The sequence below is a fragment of the Phaenicophaeus curvirostris genome, chromosome 6 (genome assembly GCF_032191515.1).
Source record: "Phaenicophaeus curvirostris isolate KB17595 chromosome 6, BPBGC_Pcur_1.0, whole genome shotgun sequence".
NCBI classification, from domain to species: domain Eukaryota; kingdom Metazoa; phylum Chordata; class Aves; order Cuculiformes; family Cuculidae; genus Phaenicophaeus; species Phaenicophaeus curvirostris.
In genome coordinates this window covers 32,646,588-32,666,614 of record NC_091397.1, presented here as the reverse complement: position 1 = coordinate 32,666,614, position 20,027 = coordinate 32,646,588, and the positions used below count along the sequence as shown (strand labels likewise).

At 37.1% G+C, this 20,027-nt stretch overlaps 1 protein-coding gene across 1 annotated transcript in view; it reads left to right on the top strand.

The window, feature by feature from the left end:
- CNTNAP2 (contactin associated protein 2) overlaps positions 1-20,027 on the top strand; it is a 1,119,128-nt gene that overhangs the window by 291,117 nt on the left and 807,984 nt on the right. The window lies entirely within an intron of this gene.

The window sequence follows — 20,027 nt, the reverse complement described above, 5'->3', positions numbered from 1 at the left end:
GGAAAGCAAATTTACCACACAAAACACCAAATAAAAAAGAATTACTGGAATACCATATAAAGAGGAATTACTTCCATTTAGAAATTTGGCATAATGTGACTTCTGGAACAAAAATTCAAATAATTGTAATATCCCTTTTGAGTTGGTAGTAGCTTGACAGCTGGAAAAGGGCATCAGAAAAGGAAGATAATCTGTGCTATGCTTTCCTTTGTAGTGAAACAAATGGAAAAATCATCGTTCTGAATACGTGAAGAGAGTGAATGAGACTTGATAGCTTCACCACACAGATCTATACAATGAAAAGTAGGAACTAGTATATTTTGAAATAGAAAACTTGGTCTTGTGGCTTTGGCAATGTAGAAGAATGACATCAACTTAAGAAAAATGCTGAAAAAGCTTTCTTATAACTAAAATAATGTTGTTAGGAAATTTTCTAAACATTAGATTTCTCTTTCTAGGTGAGGTTCATTTTTAAGAACAAAAGAATAATTCAGTTCTCTGTTACATATTTTATGAACTTTAAACATAATTTTATTCACTTGCAGAAACTTATCTCTTTACATGACTCAGAGGCATAGTAGAAAAAAACCCTCAGATTAATTCTGTTTTAAACAGAATATTCTGAAATAAATGTGGCTTGAATTACTTTAGAATTCATCTTTTTGGCTATATTTTTATTAATAAATGTTCATCTCCCTCCTATGAGGTTAGAATGAGATAAGTCCAAGTTAAAATTACTTTTCTAATAGGATATGTTCTTGAAAAATGGTTCTGTGGGGGTCAAGGAGCAGGGGGAAGAAACAAATAAACAAAATAGTTGTTGTCAAACATAGCATGGTCACAGATTTGTTTGTGGGGAGGTTTTTGCCCCCTTTTCTTTTTAATATTGTTTTTTTAATGCCTAGATCCTGATTCTGGAATAAGAGGAGAAACATTTAGATAATTGAAAATGTCATTTGAAATGATTATAGATGAAAATCCTCCTCAAACATTTCATTTGTTTAGGTGTAGGTCATAAAGATGATCTCTTAAATTTGAACCAGAAATAATATAGTCAACACTTAGACAGTGTTTATTCACAGAATCACAGAATCACAGAATCACAGAATCACAGAATAACCAGGTTGGAAGAGACCCACCGGATCACCGAGTCCAACCGTTCCTACCAAACACTAAACCATATGCCTCAGCACCTCGTCCACCCGTGCCTTAAACACCTCCAGGGAAGGGGACTCAACCACCTCCCTGGGCAGCCTGTTCCAGTGCCCAATGACCCTTTCTGTAAAGAATTTTTTCCTAACGTCTAGCCTAAACCTCCCCTGGCGGAGCTTGAGGCCATTCCCTCTTGTCCTGTCCCCTGTCACTTGGGAGAAGAGGCCAGCACCCTCCTCTCTACAACGTCCTTTCAGGTAGTTGTAGAGAGCAATGAGGTCACCCCTCAGCCTCCTCTTCTCCAGGCTAAACAACCCCAGCTCTCTCAGCCGCTCCTCATAAGGCCTGTATTCATGTAAGGCAAGTAGATATCTTTTTGTTACAAGCCATGAAAAGATAAAATGGCGAGTTACATAGTTACATAATGTTGAGGAGTTTTTAGATCAAAATGGGCACAGATATTTAGACGAGCACAACCCAGCTTCTGTACCTGAATAAAGTTAGCCTTGTAAAAGAATTAGTCACTGTAGAGGACACATTGCCTTTAAGGTTTCTCTCTGTATTATTAGAAAGTTGCTCTGCCTTGTACTCCTCTCACTTCTCATGGGAAGCTTTCCTCAGTAGTCCTTGACTTGTTATTTTGTAGACCAGAGTGCTCACATAGCCATTTCTCATGGGAAAGCATAATACTGTAGGTAAACAATGATTGTTTACTGCTAAAAGAGAACTGACAAATCAGCTTGTAACACCATGGCTCGCCCCTGCTGAAGAGGGGTATAAATGTAATGTAAAATCTCAATAAAACGGCTTCACTTGATCATATTGGTTGTGTGATGTCCCTATCCTCTGCAACATAATAATTCTGCTACTTTTTCTTTTAACCAAGTTTTCCATTTAAATATCTTTTGATATTTTGTTGTCCTTGTTGGAAAATCTTATAGATGAGATGCTTTTGAGAGATTCATTCTGGATTAAGTTGTGTTTAGTGGCTTGGCAAATTTATGAAGAAAAACGTAGACCTCAAGAAAATGAGATCAGTGTCTTGTGGACTTTATTGAAACTCAAGGATGCAGTGCTAAACTGGAACCTCGCTGTCTCATAAGACTGGTAACAGGGGAAGGAAACTGATAGGGACTTGTTCATTCGATAAAAGCTCTTAGAAGTGGTACTAGTAGTAATATACCTTGCTCTAACCAATGCAATCTTTTCTTGTGCCAAATAGAATACCTCCAGTGCAGAATTTGTTTAACTCTTGGACTGCCAGATAAATGAAAATACTACTTCAGTAGCTCTTTCTTTCAAATCTTCCAAAGTGCAGTCATGTCTGGAAAACTTTTAAAGAAAGCAAATTTTAATGTTTACTCTAAATCAATTCTGTCAAACATACTTTGGACAACCAATCTCAAAAGCACTCTCCTACTTGTCCTTGGTCCCCTGATCTTCCTAGTTTTTTTTCTAACAGTCCGCTGGAATAAAATGAACTAAAATTAGGTCAAGTGGGCTGCATAGTCATTCAGTAACTTTTCATCTTTTATCATAGCAAGCCTTAATATTACTTTTTTTTCTGTTCTTCCCCTTTTTACCTTTATCTATTTTAGTGTAAATCTGTTACCCAGCTCCTTCCCTCTTCCTCACAATTCCTTTCCAGTAGGAAAAATAAGGGGAATCCCATGTAGACATTGCTTCTGCTTTCTGTCTTCTCTAATTTTTATAGTGATTCAGACAAGTATCTTCTGCTGTTGAGGTATGTTCTTTAGCAGGCTTTTCTTTTTTCTTCTATAATTTTACATTTTTGAGTGTTTTTTTTATTTTTGTAGTTTAGTGTATCTAAAAAAAATTCACTGAGTGTAGTTAATGAGCAGTTGAATTATACACACATGTACAAACACATCAACACATAAATATAAATGCCTTTTCCCTCTCCCTTCCTTGCTGAAGGCAGTTCAGGATACTTTCAAAATTCTTTTCATAATAATAAAAAATATGTGATTAGAAAGCACTGTTGATTTTAATTTACTTCCACACTCTGATGTAGGTTAGGAAATAGGTTTCTTTATAAATAAATATCTTGGATATTTTATTTTTCTTCATGTAATGGTCCTTTATTCAAAAAGTTATTGCCTAGTAACTTCATTTGTGAGTTAGATTAATATCATTAATATTAATTTATATGCCTGATTAAACTGTAATAGATTAATTATATTTAAAGAAAACATGTGGCTATATCTGAATGCATGATATTGAGCCTAAAAACAGGCTAAAATGTGACTTCCCTTTTAAACATCTGCTTTTAAATTTTTGTGAAAGGGCAAAACAAGGGCAAATGCCCATTTACTTTCTTTTGTGGGGTCAGCTTTTGCTGCTTTGTATTCATCATGGAGCTTGAGCATAAATAAAGGCATGAGCAAGGGACCTAGATTCTAGTCCACATATTAGGACCCAGGCTCCAGGTCTGAATTCTTCCTGAGATTTCTTGAGTGTAGTGAATAAATCTTTGACTGGTGATAATGGTTAAAGGTCCCCAGCTGGTGCCCAGTTGATTGCTGGATTACAGTCTCAGAAATGTCTCAATTCTTATTAGCTTGTTCTGAAGTCTCTCGGATAATATTTCCCTTCAAAGAATGAATAAGTTCAAGTTCAGAAGCTATGTTGGGAGAAGCACTGAAATGTTTAAGTGGTTGTTCCAGCTTTTTTGACAGTTGAGTATAAAAATGCCAAGAACAGGCATTCTCAAAAGATTTATAGTCTTTTCTAGTTTTCTTTCACTGAGAAAAATGAAAGATTGTCTTTCTCAGAATGTAACACTTCCATTTTCAGTCCTGGAAAAAATATTGAAATGGAGAAAGAAAAATGAAGAGGAGAGAGAGGAGGTTGGGCGTTTACTTTATTTTTTGAGGTGGAAGGTCCGTTTGCAGACTTATACAGACAGTATTTTGTGTCTCTTCCAATCTCCAAGTACAAAGAGAAATGACCAAGAACATAGTACTGCAAGTTTATTACATGAAAACAGTAGAGCAAAGAATGGCTCAAGCTGGTGTTTCTTTTGACAAAATGAGTTCTTAAATGGTCTTTTTTTGCTGTGTATGTGTCTACTCCAGTAAACCAAAATCTTAAACTGAGTTAGAGACAAAATCTTCTCCTCTGGTCTGCAAGAATGCCTCTTTTCTTTGGTTTGTTTATGATAATGAGATGTGTATATACCAAGTATTGGCTCATCTCATCCTTGTGTTCTTGACAAGCATGATATGACAATAATATTAACTTTAACTTCATGGTTTTAGTTTGTAGGCATAACATGTATCATTTATGCATAATGGTTTTCACCCCCTGAAAAAAAACATGCCCAGAATTATAATCTGCCTAAATTTAACTCCTGCAAGGTTAATCTGTTGTTTGCAACAGTTACACTTTCTCCAACATTATTATGTATTTATTTTTTAAATTTGGGTATCTAATGAATTAGTCTAATGCCTCTGAGCTTCTTTAGACTTTCATAAGTCATTTTTGTTTTCTTACTTGGGTATGATGCTGCTCAATCATCTGATGATACATTAATTTTAAAGTTTTCTTCCCTCTGATGTGAGATAGTTTTCACTTTTGTCACAGGATTCCTTTCTAAACTAAACCCTTGTAAATATAATAAGTTCTCATGAGAAACTATACTTCAAGGTTTTTCAAATCTTTACAATTTGTTGTATCAATTATGTTGTTTTTTCCCTCTCCATCCTTTAATTAAATCAAAGGAAATTATTACCTTTTGGCAAAGAGCTTTTCTCATAAATATTCATGCTGTCATCATTCTTATTTTACTGTTTCTCTTTTTTGTTTTCTTGTTTATGCTAATCATCTCTAACCTTCAGCTCTATGCACAGTCTACTTTGCAATATATACTAGATTTCTGCTGCTAGCATAAAACATATCCATGACTTTAGAAGGTTCTAAACAATTAAAGTCTATCTATTTGGCTTTACAGAAGGAGTAACATAAGAAAGCCTGCCTTTAAGAAAGGATATCAGGAGGTGTTTCCTGTTTTAGCAAAAAACACACAAAAAACTCCCAACCTTACTCCTATTGACTTAAATTTCATAAACCTAGTGAGGTTACACATGGGGAGCACTCCAGTTTTTGGAGGTAGTCAGAAAATCTACTGAAGAGAAAGGACTTCATATAAATTTGTGGTTTGTTTTTGTTTTATTTGATGATACCTGTGATACAAGGGCTCAGAAAGAGATCCTATTGTGCAAAGAACTTTACCAGTATAAGATTTTTTTTTAAAAAAATTTGGATGTAGAATCTAAATATCTTGTACAAGCTGGAGAAGTGATCCTGTGTGAATCATACTTTCAATACAGGATGGGAGATGATGTGATTAAGAGCAGCCCTTCAAAGAAGTACTTAGGTGTGCTGATTGATGAGAAGCTCAACATGAGCCACCAACATGCACTTGTGGCCCAGAAGGCCAACCAAATCCTGAGCTGTATCATAAGAACCGTGGTCAGCAAGTCAAGGGAGGTAATTCTGCCCCTCTATTCCTCTCTTGTAAGACCTCACCTGGAGTATTGTGTCCAGTTCTGGAATCCTCAACATAAGAAGGATAGGGAGCTGTTGGAATGGGTCAGAGGAGGGTGACAAGGATGATCAGAAGGCTGGAGCACATATGAGGACAGGCTGAGCGAGTTGGGGTTCAGCCTGGAGAAGAGAAGGCTCCAGGGAGACCTTATAGCAACCTTCCAGTACCTGAAGGGACCCACAAGAAAGCTGGGGAGGGACATTTTACAAAGAGTTGTAGTGATAGGACTACAGGCAATGGGTATAAACTGGAGAGGGGCAGATCTAGACAAGACAGAAGGAAGAATTTCTTCACAATGAGAGTGGTGAGGCACTGGCACAGGTTGCCCAGGGAAGTTGTGGATGCCCTATCGCTGCAGGTGTTCTAGGCCAGGTCAGATGGGGCAGCCTGATCTAGTGGGAGGTGTCTCTGCCCATGGCAGGGAGGTGGGAACTGGATGATCTTTAAGGTCCCTTCCGACCCAAACTATTCTATGATTCTATGTAAATTGAGACTGGTTTATAACTTCTCAAGGCTTGATTCACTGTCTTTCATGAAAGTTAAGCATAAATAGTATAAGAACTTGTAATGCAAGTTAGGAAGCTTTTCTGTGAAGTGCAATTTGTTTTGTAGAAAACAATGAGAACAGAAACTTCTACAACAGGAAAAACAGAATTAGAAGAGCTACCACTGATTAACTAATAAACAACATAGAAACTGTCCTGCTGTCAGCCAGCAGTTATTTGTTTGTGGTCTGTAGATACCACTTCAATTTTTTAAGGCTATGGAAGCTAGAACACAAGACCCAGCAAATGCATATCTAATTAAAGCTAGACACCTTTCAGTCCTCCTTAATTTTAAATAGGAAAAGATTACAGAAAGAAGAGGATTAGAGGCAGGGAAAACATCTTTCACCCTCCATGTCACACAAAAAGGAAGAACAATGCTCAACTACTTGAATTTCACGAGGATAAATAGTAATGAACTTACATATCTATAAAATGTTCCCACCTTGTGTTAAATTGTAATGCTTCTCAAAATGAGTGCAAGCTGACTATAAAGGACCTTAATTCCTGAGAAAAGGAAAGGCATAGTGCCAAAACAAAGGGCATCAACTTTCTCTGCATTTCCAGTGACAAAGGCCACACATAGACATGCTAGAGGCTGTAATTCAGAAGGGTAAACAAAGCCCTTGCTCGGTATTAATTAAAAGACAAGACACAAGACACTTCTTAGACACTTAAAAAGGTAACCTTAATTGGATTAAGTACTGAAAAAATTTCAAGATTAAATTACTTGGTTTTAAGAAAAAAATAGGGAGATGGAAGATTCATTTGGAATAGGAGAGTTACAATGTAAAATGACATTGAAAATATGATCATATCTTGCCTGGTTTTATTATATCTTTACATAAAAATAGCTTGTATGTGGTCCTGGCTGACCAGTAGTTAATATACATAGCTGTGGTTTGCAGTGAATTGCTTGGGCTGCAGATGAGCGGTTTTGGTCTTTGTCCAGAAATCTTTTCAAAGTGATAAAATCCACCAACAAAAGCATTCCCTGTGATGGTTACCAAAATGACAATATCCTAGTCTTTGTAGTGGGAAATTGAAAAATATTGATTTGGATCCGAACTTCAGAAAGCCAATCTAGGCACATTTTTAATCTGAAATTCTCATTCATCCACCTGAATGGATAGGACCACTTGCTTGATTAAAAATGAAAATTTCTTTCTCAGAATAAAGAGATAAATATTTCTTCCATTACAATGAATGGACCTCTGTGTGAGGGTCTGACACATCGTTAGGAGTCAGTGTGGACACTGCACACTCTAGAGTCTCACAGCAGCAGCAGAGTGTTAACGCAGGCTGCTGTCATAGGAAGAAATGTAAGCCCACAAGTACTACCTCTAGAAAAGAGTTTAGAGACTGCTTTCAAAGATCTGAAATCTAAGTAAAACAGTTAGATTTATTCTTCACAATAGTATTCTTGGTGTAGCAGGCAAAAGCATAACTTTCAGAAAAATATAGTGTTGTCATGACTTAAAATAACATGATAAGTTTTCACAATTTAATGATCTGGTTTTAAAATACTTCATTTTGCATGGGTGACTAATTTTTGCCCCCTGTACTTGAAACAGTCAAACAACTGGATCAAGCCAACCTCTTTGCAGAATCTACTGTTTTTCTACTGCATGAGTTAAAACTGAGGAGAAACTTTCATATTTACATAAGTCTGAAGTGTGACTTTAACAGAAGCCAAGAGAAGTAATAAGCAGCTTTTCGAATCTGCCCGAAATATGTGTAGTAGAAAGTACAACCTCTGTGTGATTGATATGGAATCAGTGGTGATGGACAGAGCAGCGAAAACAGAACTCAAGTTAGCGATGTGGAGAGACAGCCTCCTGTATGAAGTTAAAAACATGGAACGATGTCTTCTAGGAATCTGAAAACAGAAATCATGTTTAATTATCAAAACTCTGAAAACATGTCTTAAATCCAATATTATGGAAGGGATATTGATTCCTGGGATTAAACAGGTTGCAAAAGGGGAAGAGAAATTAATTAAGTATATTGAGTAATACTGTCATGAAGGATTGGACACTGCTTCTCTTAAGGTAGCTCAGTTTGGAATGGTGTAAAATTTTTTCAGGTGTACCCCTGTTATATCTACAGATGTAACTACTGTAACAGATATATCTACAGGTACAGGTGATGGATGAAATCATCTCAAAGATGTGAGGGGCAGTGTACATTTTATAAAAAAGGAGTTAATATGTTAAGACACATAAGTCTGTATCTCTTGATGGGAGGTGAGTTTCAGTAAAAATCTGTTACATGATCTCATCCTGCTCCCTAATCAGTGTCCTGCGTTGTTCTGCAATTGATGTCCTTTGTCAAGAAAAGCTAACACAGAACAGCTGTATCAGCACACTGAGTAAAAGTACAGTAAGTTAGGAGAGATCTACTGGGAAGTATGGCTTTTATATGAGGTCTCTATAAGCCTCTTTAAGATAACTGATGGGAGGTGAGTTTCAGTAAAAATCTGTTACATGATCTCATCCTGCTCCCTAATCAGTGTCCTGCGTTGTTCTGCAATTGATGTCCTTTGTCAAGAAAAGCTAACACAGAACAGCTGTATCAGCACACTGAGTAAAAGTACAGTAAGTTAGGAGAGATCTACTGGGAAGTATGGCTTTTATATGAGGTCTCTATAAGCCTCTTTAAGATAACTGAAAGGCAGTATCTGGGACTCAAGAACTGCTTAACCACCTTTCTAAACTGATTATATGGGGAAGGAAGATGCCTAATAGGGCAGGAGGAGGGTAGCTAATAGCTCTGTAGCTTGGTTACATTTCAAAATAGCTTAGAAAAATATGTTGCTCGCTACCTTAAAATGAGAATAAATAGTGTTTGGTACATGTTCGAAGATTACCTTAAAACCAGGAGGATGTTATATCAGTGTTCTTACCTCTTGTACGGGGATTCTATAGAAATTCACCAAAGATTTGTTTGTTTGTTGTTGTCTCAGGACTGTTACTTTTATGATTCTGAAAACTTTGAGAGGTGGCAGCTAGGATGGTTTAGGCTTCCTCTTGAAAACCTTACCACTACATGGCTAGTTTCAGTTTGTCTGCTAGTTGTATTCCCTTGCTCAGTTTAAGAGCTGCTTAGCATCAGAATGTCTTTTTGTAAGCAGAAACTTTAACTTCATAATCAAATCCCCTTAATGATCTTAGTGATAAAAAAAAGTCCAGGTCATTCAATATTCTTTTCCTGTGTTGTAGGGTTTTTTTCAGTATGGCTAATGTAAATTATTTTCTGAGCATTTTAGAGTTGTTCAGAAATTTTCAAAAGCAAACAGAACTAGAACATTATTTTCACGGCTCTCATTAAATCCCAAATAATGAGGCAATATCTCTTTACCCGTGACGTCCTTCCATTTAAACATCTGCTGGTTTCATCGTTCTTCTATTCATTGTTCTGCCGGAGTCCATGTTTTGGTATTTTCTAGTACGATTAAATTTTCTTCTTCTTCTTCTTCTTCTTCTTCTTCTTCTTCTTCTTCTTCTTCTTCTTCTTATTATTATTATTATTATTATTATTATTATTATTATTATTATTATTATTATTATTATTATTAATTTGTAAGTCCTTTTCTAACTTGCACGTTTCCTAAATGAACTTCATCCACTGAGTAGTTTGGGACTATATTCTTTATTTCTAGGTAGAGATTTTGCCTATTCAGATAACTCTTCTGTTTCCTAAACTTCACTTTGAGGGAAGAGGAAAAGTTCTAATACATTTGGGTTGTTCAAGGGTGATGTCAAATCTTCCCAATGCTCTTAGTGCTCTTACTCTACTGCTCTGAAGTTACTGTTGCTAACAGCCTCATGTGTCTTCCCACACTGAGGTACGTTCTTACGCAGTTTTTTGTTCAGAAGCTGGGTAAACTGCAGACTGATGTTTTCATTTCTTAAAAATACAGTGTCAGAAGATCTATGTACATTGTACATAACTTTGAACAGGAACTGAAAATTAAAATATTTTTATTTTCTTCAAAAACTCAGCTGAATTCATTTTAAAACGGGGAAAAAACATTCTAGTTTCACTTTCATGGAAAGTTCTAAGCTTATGTACTTGCTTTGATGTCCATGTAAAAACAGCTAATCACAGCTAGATTAACATGATATTCTAGAATGCTGGGATTTCTTTGTTACAATTGCCTCTTTTGCCTCTGATATACTTCATATTACCCAAAGTTTGATCATGAATGCAGGGAAAACAAACAAACAAACAAACAATGCCAACAAATCTAAAGCCCAGAAGTTTAATAATTTTATGGAATTAGTACATTTTATTTGATCACAATTGGAGCACTAATACTCAAACAACTAATAACAATGATAACAATAAAAAAGCTAGACAAGGAAAGGACATTGAAACAAATGTATGTCCTGCAGGGTCTGGTTTTCTTTTTCTTCTTCCAAAATGGATTTAGCTAGAGCTAGGGAAATCTCTACTGTCAAATGAAATAGATTAGTCTTTGCTATGAATTTATAATCATACTTGAGAAACAAGAAGGCTTTCTTTAACAAAATTAAAACTCCGTTATTGACATCAGGATTAATAATTTATTTGTATCACAAAAACCTCTTCTGAAGTATTTTTATAACTGTTTAAAGAAGTTGATAATTCAGAATGTAAGTATGATGAACAATAACTACTACATTTTTTTATAACTAAAAGCAATAATGTTTTTCTGTTCTCTTACTGTCATAGTGCCACAGCTGTCTGTTTACACCAATAAGTATGCAATCCCTTTCATTCTATCCTTCATGCCACCGCTTTCCACCTTTAACTTTCAAATTTCTGCAACAATAATATCTCTATATCACTGCTGCTTTTAACATTATTCTTATTTTTTCTCTAATTACATAAAAGCTAAAAGGAACTCTTGTAAGTGCTGTACAGGCTGCCACACTGTAGCAGTACGGGATTTTCATTATTCTATTCTCTCATGCATCCCAAGTGACAGAGACCATTTCAGGTGCAATAAACAATCTCTCATGCAACCAGAGATGTGGTTTAGTGTATGTAAGAGCTATAAAGACATCCTCTGTTGGAAGGGAAACATTGTATGAGGAGTATTTTGGTTAACATTTCTTTCTCCCACAATCACTTTCTTTCATAAATGAGTATTGCTTTCTCATGCTACATCCCTCCTTTTCTTATTTTTTCTTTGGCACTGATGATAGTAAATTATGTACTATATTTCTGTAAGAATTCTGAGATGTTTACCAGTTATCCATGCATTCCGTCTTTTCTTTTCATTGATATATGTATTGAGGAGAGTGTGGGGAGAGAGAACACAACAGCCAGTTCCCCTTTAGTGAAAAGGGTGATGGAGTGATCAGGCTGACATTCATAGCTGTTGAGATTTCAGCAACACCTTTTTTTCTTTCATTGAATTTGCTGAATTGTCTACAGGACTGGGAATTAGTCTGATTAGAAGGTTTTATTTATGGAGGGAAGGGTGACTGTTTCAAAATGGGTTTCTCATTTTTTCTACTCTGCATCTGAGACAAAGAAGCTCTATTGGAAGGAACCTGAATAATGACATTAAAATCCAGGTGATGTCTGGAGTGACAGAGGTGATGGTGTGTGCTGATTGGTAAGAAGTCAGAACTGAATCTACTAATTTTGAGGAAAGAATCTTCTGAAAGCAGGGTGGAGGTGAGCCATTTGAGCTGTAGCTAATCCAGACTACAATGGTGCCCTGGAGGGCTAGGTCATTTTCTTGATTCAGGGGGACCAGGTACTCCCATATGCAGTGGCTTGGTGAGAAGGAAAGTCTCTGTAAGCGGCAAAACTGTCTCCCTCAATGGGCTTACATCCACAGTAGGCTGTGCCAGGGCTGCTAACAAACATTGTTTCCATGCTTTCCCTTGGATTTCTATTGTAAAATGTCAGTGTTGGATAAAACTAAACAGGAATCGCTTTGGTAAGTCAGCATCCAAAACAATACTTGCTACATATGATTTCTTGTTTGAAGTTGCTGTCTCTTTCTTTATTCTCTCTCTTATTCTCTTCTGGCCAAGCTGCTACGTGGTTTGTTCATTTATATCTTTCTGCTGTGCATGGCAGTTCTGCTGCTGAATGCCCAGGCTTCTTTCTTGTCCTACAGAAACTCTCAAAGCTTTCTTTATTCTGTAATGGAACTGGTCAAGGATCTTTAAAGAAATTTCTGATAAAACCAAGCCAGATATAGAGCAGCATAGTTAATAACTTAGCTATTAGGGTGGCAATATGAGATCTCTGGGATCCCAAATTGCTTACACAAAGAAGTCCAAAGAATCTGGGAAAAGTATGGCTCGTTCTGTGGAATGACTTGAAATTCATTTTCTCACAACTTAATTGAGATTCCTTGTGCAGGGTTACCAACTGTGAGATAGCAGCAGAAATAGCCTCCTTCAGCTACCAAAAGTGTCATCCAGAACCTAAACCATCAGTCAGCTGACACAACTGATAGGTGCCTGTGGAATGTTTTTATTTTGAAAAATCTCATCCAACTTGAAGGCTGATGTTTGATTACAAAAGTGTCAACAAGCATTTTGAGCCAGATGGAGATACTGATCACCTAATTATTCTTAGAAATTAAACTGCATGTGAATATGGGCTTAAATCATTAACATTAAACATTACATTTGTAAATAGTGCTGTAAGGTTTCTATATCGTTTACCTGTCATTTAAAATACGTGCAATATAGCTTCAGTGGGACTCACATAACATGTTATTTGCCATATGTTATGTCTTCATGTGTGAGATGAAATAAACCTTTACTTATTATATTTGAAATTTTACCATTAAAGCTAATTTGATTCTTTGAGAATCGGGAAATCGTTCCTCAGTTCAAGGGAGTAGATACGCAAACTCCAAACATGGCTCCTGCAGTTGAACTTCTGGAAGGGTGAAACCAATCTGTGAACGATGTGGTATTCTAGAACCGTATCATGCATTTGCAATGCTTCAAACATCAGAAGATGCTTAGCTATAGAACTGCCTGGTGCCCAGCTTTTGCGTTACCCAGGGAGGCTTTATGAACTTGGCCAGTATTGCTGAGTGCTGGCAGGCATCATTTGGAACCAGCTCCTTTTTGATGCTAATACCTAATTAAAATGTACAACAACCCTATGCAGTGCTACAGACTGGGAGAAGACTGTCTAGAAAGCTGCCTGGAGGAGAGGGACCTGGGGGTGTTGGTTGACAGCCGACTGAATATGAGCCAGCAGTGTGCCCAGGTGGCCAAGAAGGCCAATGGCATCTTGGCTTGTATCAGAAACGGCGTGACCAGCAGGTCCAGGGAGGTTATCCTCCCTCTGTACTTGGCACTGGTGAGACCGCTCCTCGAATACTGTGTTCAGTTCTGGGCCCCTCACCATAAGAAGGATGTTGAGGCTCTGGAGAGAGTCCAGAGAAGAGCAACAAAGCTGGTGAAGGGGCTGGAGAACAGGCCTTATGAGGAGCGGCTGAGAGAGCTGGGGTTGTTTAGCCTGGAGAAGAGGAGGCTGAGGGGTGACCTCATTGCTCTCTACAACTACCTGAAAGGACGTTGTAGAGAGGAGGGTGCTGGCCTCTTCTCCCAAGTGACAGGGGACAGGACAAGAGGGAATGGCCTCAAGCTCCGACAGGGGAGGTTTAGGCTAGACGTTAGGAAAAAGTTCTTTACAGAAAGGGTCATTGGGCACTGGAACAGGCTGCCCAGGGAGGTGGTTGAGTCACCTTCCCTGGAGGTGTTTAAGGCACGGGTGGACGAGGTGCTGAGGGATATGGTTTAGTGTTTGGTAGGAACGGTTGGACTCGGTGATCCGGTGGGTCTCTTCCAACCTGGTTATTCTGTGATTCTGTGATTCTGTGTGATTCTTATAACCATACAATTACCATTTTGTAAAACAACAAGAATTTCCATGCCTGAATACTCTCATTATTCATCCTGTCTAGCCACTAAAAAATAGCAGGACACAAGGTGAAACGTGACTGATATCTGACAAGACATGGTGGTCCTTTGATCACCAGTAGCGCTGATAAAGACAACTTCTGAAGAACAGTGCTAACATTCTGGAAGCTTTTGCTGTTTATTGGGATGAATTCATCTGGCAGCAATGTGCATTTTATTCTATGTGATTACTTGATAATTTTATTCTTAAAGTTTCCACTCTGAACTCTCAGTAGCTATCTTGGTTTGCTTGAGCCTTTATGTCAAAGCACTAGCTCGCTGAGCAAACAGGGAAATATTAAAAATAGCACAGTGCTGGCCAGCAGATACACCCATGCATTATTAAATTTGTACCGTGTACTTAAAATATATCCTGGAAGAAGGAGTTCATCTCAGTCAGAATATTCTTACTTACAGATGTGATATTAATGATTATTGTGTCTGCAACTTCTCTTAATTCATCATCAATAATGTTTATAATTTAAGATATTATCATTGTAAATTAGGTAATTAGAGTACCCTCATAATGGATATTTACAGATGTGCCCTTTGGAAGAATATTGCAATGTTCCTTTTATAATTTTAATGCCTTTTAATATTAATTGGTTTTAGCGATAGTTCTTACATGATACTCTTCTAGAAGGTTAGAAAAAGATAATTAATCTTTAACTTTTAAGGGGTAGATTAGTTTGTGTGGAAAACATATTACAATGATGTACCTGGAATGAGAACAGAGCATGATATAATGGTAGGGGAACTGGCAATTTGTTTTCTACATGAGGAAAAAAATACTAGACTAAAAAGAAATGTTTGTTTAGTAACTGTAATCATTTTTAGTTCACCTTCTCAAGTGGAGTATTAGGAACGAAGTTAATCTTCTAAAAATAAAAAGACACAACCTTATTTTCCTTAAAGCAAAGATGATAATAGGTACACACAGTTTCTCTTTAGAAAATTAGCTGAAAATTCAAGAATGTTGGACACTTCAGTTTATAAACGTGGTGCTGCCCTAGGGGATACACTAAAGGAAGGACATTACTGCTTTCTTTGGAGAACTTTGAAAGACTTCTATTTTTAGTGATCAGAGAGATGTTTTTAAAATTAAGGGAAGACTGCAATAAATATGAAAAAGGATGATTAGAGGCAGCTGTTACCTATGGGTGAAGGTACCACTAAGTGTTTGGGAAATGCAGTAACAGATGTGATCTTCACTGAATTTGAAATACTTAGGACAGATCTTCAGGTATGTGCCCTAAGAGTGGTTCTGGAGATGGCAGATCTGGCCCAGGAGACGGAGGTTTGCAAAACAGACCTGTAAGCTGCAAAAGTGAACATGTTAATGTAATACAATTAAACAAAGTGAATGAAAAAAAAAATGGGGGGGGATGCTATTTCTCCTCTTATGAGCATTCAAAGTATCTGTTAGTATACAGAGATCGTATTACTGTCAATCACATTGGCAACAGACAGGTGGCCTTGATCAATCAAATGTCACAAGGTATGCGGCCCTGAAAGGGAGATTTGTAAGGACAGAATACAGAAGCCTAGAAGACAATTGGCATAAAGAAGGTGTGACAATTGGGATGAAGAATATTGGAAAATAGTTTGGAGGCAGCATTCATCAAGCAGTATCTCTCTTCAACTATGTATCTTATGTTAAGTAACATGATAAATCCAGAGAAGAGTCAGAGTAGGTAAGATGGTGCCAGATATAGCTATTTAACTTAATGGAGAATGTGGAGCAAGGTATCTGTATTAATGTTGAGTGTATTTTGTTGCAGTATCCATGCAACAGCCAAAGTATGTGAAATGCAGAAAAAAAGAAATAATTTATTTGCAAAAATTCAGCTTTATAAAAATTGATGCACTATGCTCATGAGCAAGTCAGTAGTGAAATAGGAAAATTGAGGAGCTGCTTCCCAGGTAGCTGAGCAGTCTTTGGAAGAATTGTCTTTTTGGAGAGATATAAAAGACCCTCAGAAAGCTCTAGTACTACCTGAATTCTTCAACTCAAATTGTAAATAACTTCTGACAGTTTTGAAGTTTGAAGAAGATTGTCTGATTGACACAAGAAACTTTTACCACTTTTATTTTCAGTTAAATGTGGTTTGAACAAGTACTTTTATCCATAGAAGAAAAATAAGATTACTTAGAGTTTTATATAAAAGAAAACATATATATATATACATGGACCACAAATTTCAACTCAAAAAAATGTGTAGCAGAGAAGATGCAATAAAAAACTATAGGAGGGCAGAGAAAGACCAATTGCTGCAAAGCAATAAAATCCAGGCAGCAAGAGGCAGGGATGGAGAGAGATGATTATGATGGTGATGAATATCTCTTGGAGGGCTATCTGTTTAAATTTTAGTCTGCTGTTTAGAAGAAAAAAGGGGAGGGGAACAGCAGAAAATGTTGGTGCTGATCAAGACCTAAAACATGGCAAAGCAGTTTACCAAAATGAAGCAATACACATTCTTGGATGGAAAGAAGGATAGAATCATAGAATGGTTTGTTTGGAAAAGACCTTTGAGATCCTTGAGTCCAACCACACCTGCCCACTATTAAACCATATCCCTGAGCACCTCATCTACCCATCTTTTAAATACCTCCAGGGATAATGACTCAACCCCCTCCATGGGCAGCCTGATAACCCTTTTGGTTAAGAAATTTTGCTTGATATCTAATCTGAACCTCCCCTGGTGCAACTTGAGGCCATTTTCTGTTTTCCTATCCCTTGTTACCTGGGAGAAGAAACCAACACCCACCTCACTACAACTTTCTTTCAGGTAGTTGTAGACAGTGATATGGTCTCCCCAGAGCCTTGTTTTCCCTAGGCTGACCAACCCCAGTTCTCTCAGCTGCTCCTCATGAGTTTTGTTCTCCAGTCCCTTCACCAGGGGAGAAATCTGAAAAGGGAGGATAGCACATTACCAATACCTATGTGCTTCTGGCAAGGACCCCTGGATAGTGACAACTTATGAACCTGGCCTGCCCAGTCCTTCTTGAGGAAAACTGGCACTCTTAATCTCAGGAGTTAGATGATTAATGGTAGGATGAGATTACAACAGAGAAACAGATAAATATTTGGAAGTATTTTAACTATATTATTAAAGAAGATATTCTGTATTAGATAATACAAACTACTAGACAGTTAGCGCCTGAAAGGAACAGAAGATTCTTACTGGTATCTAAAAGGTATTTTGTTTTGCTTACAACAGTCCCATTAAGATCAGTATTTTATTTATTATAATTTTGAGCTATCCTGCAAAATTAGTATTGTTTAATTGAGCTTTCAGTTAGATGGTAATAATTTGACTCTGTGGCTAGATCACTACTGGCTTTACTGGTCACACATGGACACACAAAGGATGTGCCTGTGACAGGGACCAAACTGTCTCTTTAATGTAATTAAAAGAATGAAATTATATCCTGTGACCTGATGTACTAGGCATATCATAGACCTTGACCACTTCAAGTTGCTTTGCGCTGCATGTTATAGCTGTGCCTTTTGGGGTTTGTGAATATTATTTTTCTAATGGACCAGTGGTGCACGTCCAAGAAACTCCTTTACAGACCTCCTTGGAAATAAGATACATACCTGCATAACTTTTAAATGTCCTTTGAAGCCTAAGAAATCTGCCAGCCACAATGAGGGTGAGTGTCTTAATTTCTCAGGCAGGCAATTCATCAACTGTAAAACTGAGCTCCTAGACGTAGCTTGTGAACTTGAACACTGTGTGCTTGTACGTCTCAACAAACAGCTGGTGAGTGCCCTGTTCTCTGCTGGCAGGTGCTTCAAAGTGATTTTTGTACTGCTTTTCAGAGTGAAGTGTCTTTGCTCAGGTCAGCTCCTTTCATCTTCCCCAGGACAGGATGGCATGGGGCCAGTTCACAAATAGAGGGAAATCTGACTGTATAAGCAAATCTTGTTGATTTGATTCCTTGTGCAGCAAAATGAAAGAGAAGCTTAGTGATGCCCTCGCTCTCCCTTTTTTTTTTTAATGGTCTTCTAATTTGTAGCTTTCTAATTTTTAATTTCCCCAAAAACTTAAAGATGATGCAGATGCACAGAATCAATTGTTGGAAAGGACAGAAGGAAAGAAGCAACACTGATGAATTACTTTTCTTTCTTTTTGCACTACCTCACCCCTGTGAGAAGGTCTTATTTGCTAGCTAAACAATCACCCATTGTTGCAGAAGACTTAAACTTATGGTATCTCAAAATGAAAAATCATTACAGGTAGGCATGGTTCTTGTAGTTTTTAGCTACTTAAATATTAGACATCAGATCTTGTCATCTTTACTCCTAAATACGTGCACTTTGAGTTAAGCTCTGTAAGTAAGAATTAACCTAGAAGTGTGTCATGCTGGCATTATAACCTTGAAAAAGCTGAATACAAATATGTGCTAATAACATTGCCAAAAGCTAATGAAAATTGCAAATAAATGAACAGCTATGAAGTGTTACTTTGGTAAGAAGAGCACTAAAACTGTCCATAACTGATAGGTAGAACTGTCTTTAAAGTGCCCGTCAGAGTGCAACAAAACTACTGGTTGTCCTTGTGCAGCCTGCTTTGGGGATGGGTGTGCAGGAGGGGCTGCAATCATGGCGTTGTTAAAGGGAACTGTAGCTCAGTATTTTGTATAGGGGGTTGATAATACTTAACTGGTCTGCTTACCAGCCAGTAAGGACTAGCAATTTGAATCTGGATGAAACACTACTAATGAGTGTTTAAAAATTAATTTGTTTCCTTTAGAATTTTTTTTTCTTTGACAGGTCGTGAATATAACAAAGATTTTTTTGTGCATCTGTACTACATTTTATGGAGCATCCTGTTTTCTCACACAAAGTGCTCAGAAATTTTAAAAGAAAACATTAAAGATAGACATGGAAATGGAGCTCCTTTACCAATAATATGCTGATATTATGTATCATTTTTTTCCTCTGTGTACCTACTCTCTCCTTGTCTTGCATAAAGGTTTATAAGGATATCTGAGATAGGACTGGGTTGGAAAAGAAGAGGCAGCTGACATACAGTGCTCCATTTGTGAGCTATTTCCTTGCAAACACGCTGCTGTAATATATCGGGTGTTTGTTGACTGAAGTCAGTGCTTGTTCCATTTAGGTGCTTATGCCTCAACAATGCTGTCAATGTATTGGGAAAAAATAAATTGGAAAAAGTAAGACTGCTAAAACCCCATTTTTTATAAGGCTTTGTGAATCAAAACCACTTTCTCTTAGGAGAAAAGAAGTGCTACTGCAATTACCTGTGGTCACATTCTATAGAAAATATTTTAGCTCTGGTAGCTACTTTTATAGTGAGGAAAGTTAAATGTTTATAACATTCAGCTAAATTACCTGGAAAAGATGCTGTACTTTTAAAATTAACCCTTAGAAAAGATAATGCAGTTTGTCAGGTTAAATGAAGCCCTCTTAAATGAAAGAAACATTTGAAGATGGGTACAGTAGTTTCCCAGTGGCCCATACTGACAGCTGGTAATACAAAGAGGCTGTTCGGATTATATGTACATCAATAGCTTTGATTTATGGCACATGTTTACCTCAGCCTTATGAGTGATGGTTTCACGAGAAAAAAATAAAGTTGTGGTTCTCATATCTGAGGTCTGTCTTTACATTATCCTCTACAAGCATGTTTTTGCAGAAGAACAGGGACATAAACACCCATCAAGACTAAAATTATCTGTAATGAATTTAAAAGGAGATTTTAAGAAGAATCAGTTGTTTCTAACAAAGCATACCATGCAAAGTGATACAATGTTAATTTACTGGTATTTGGGTTAAGTTATTCAGGTTCTCCTCGGAAT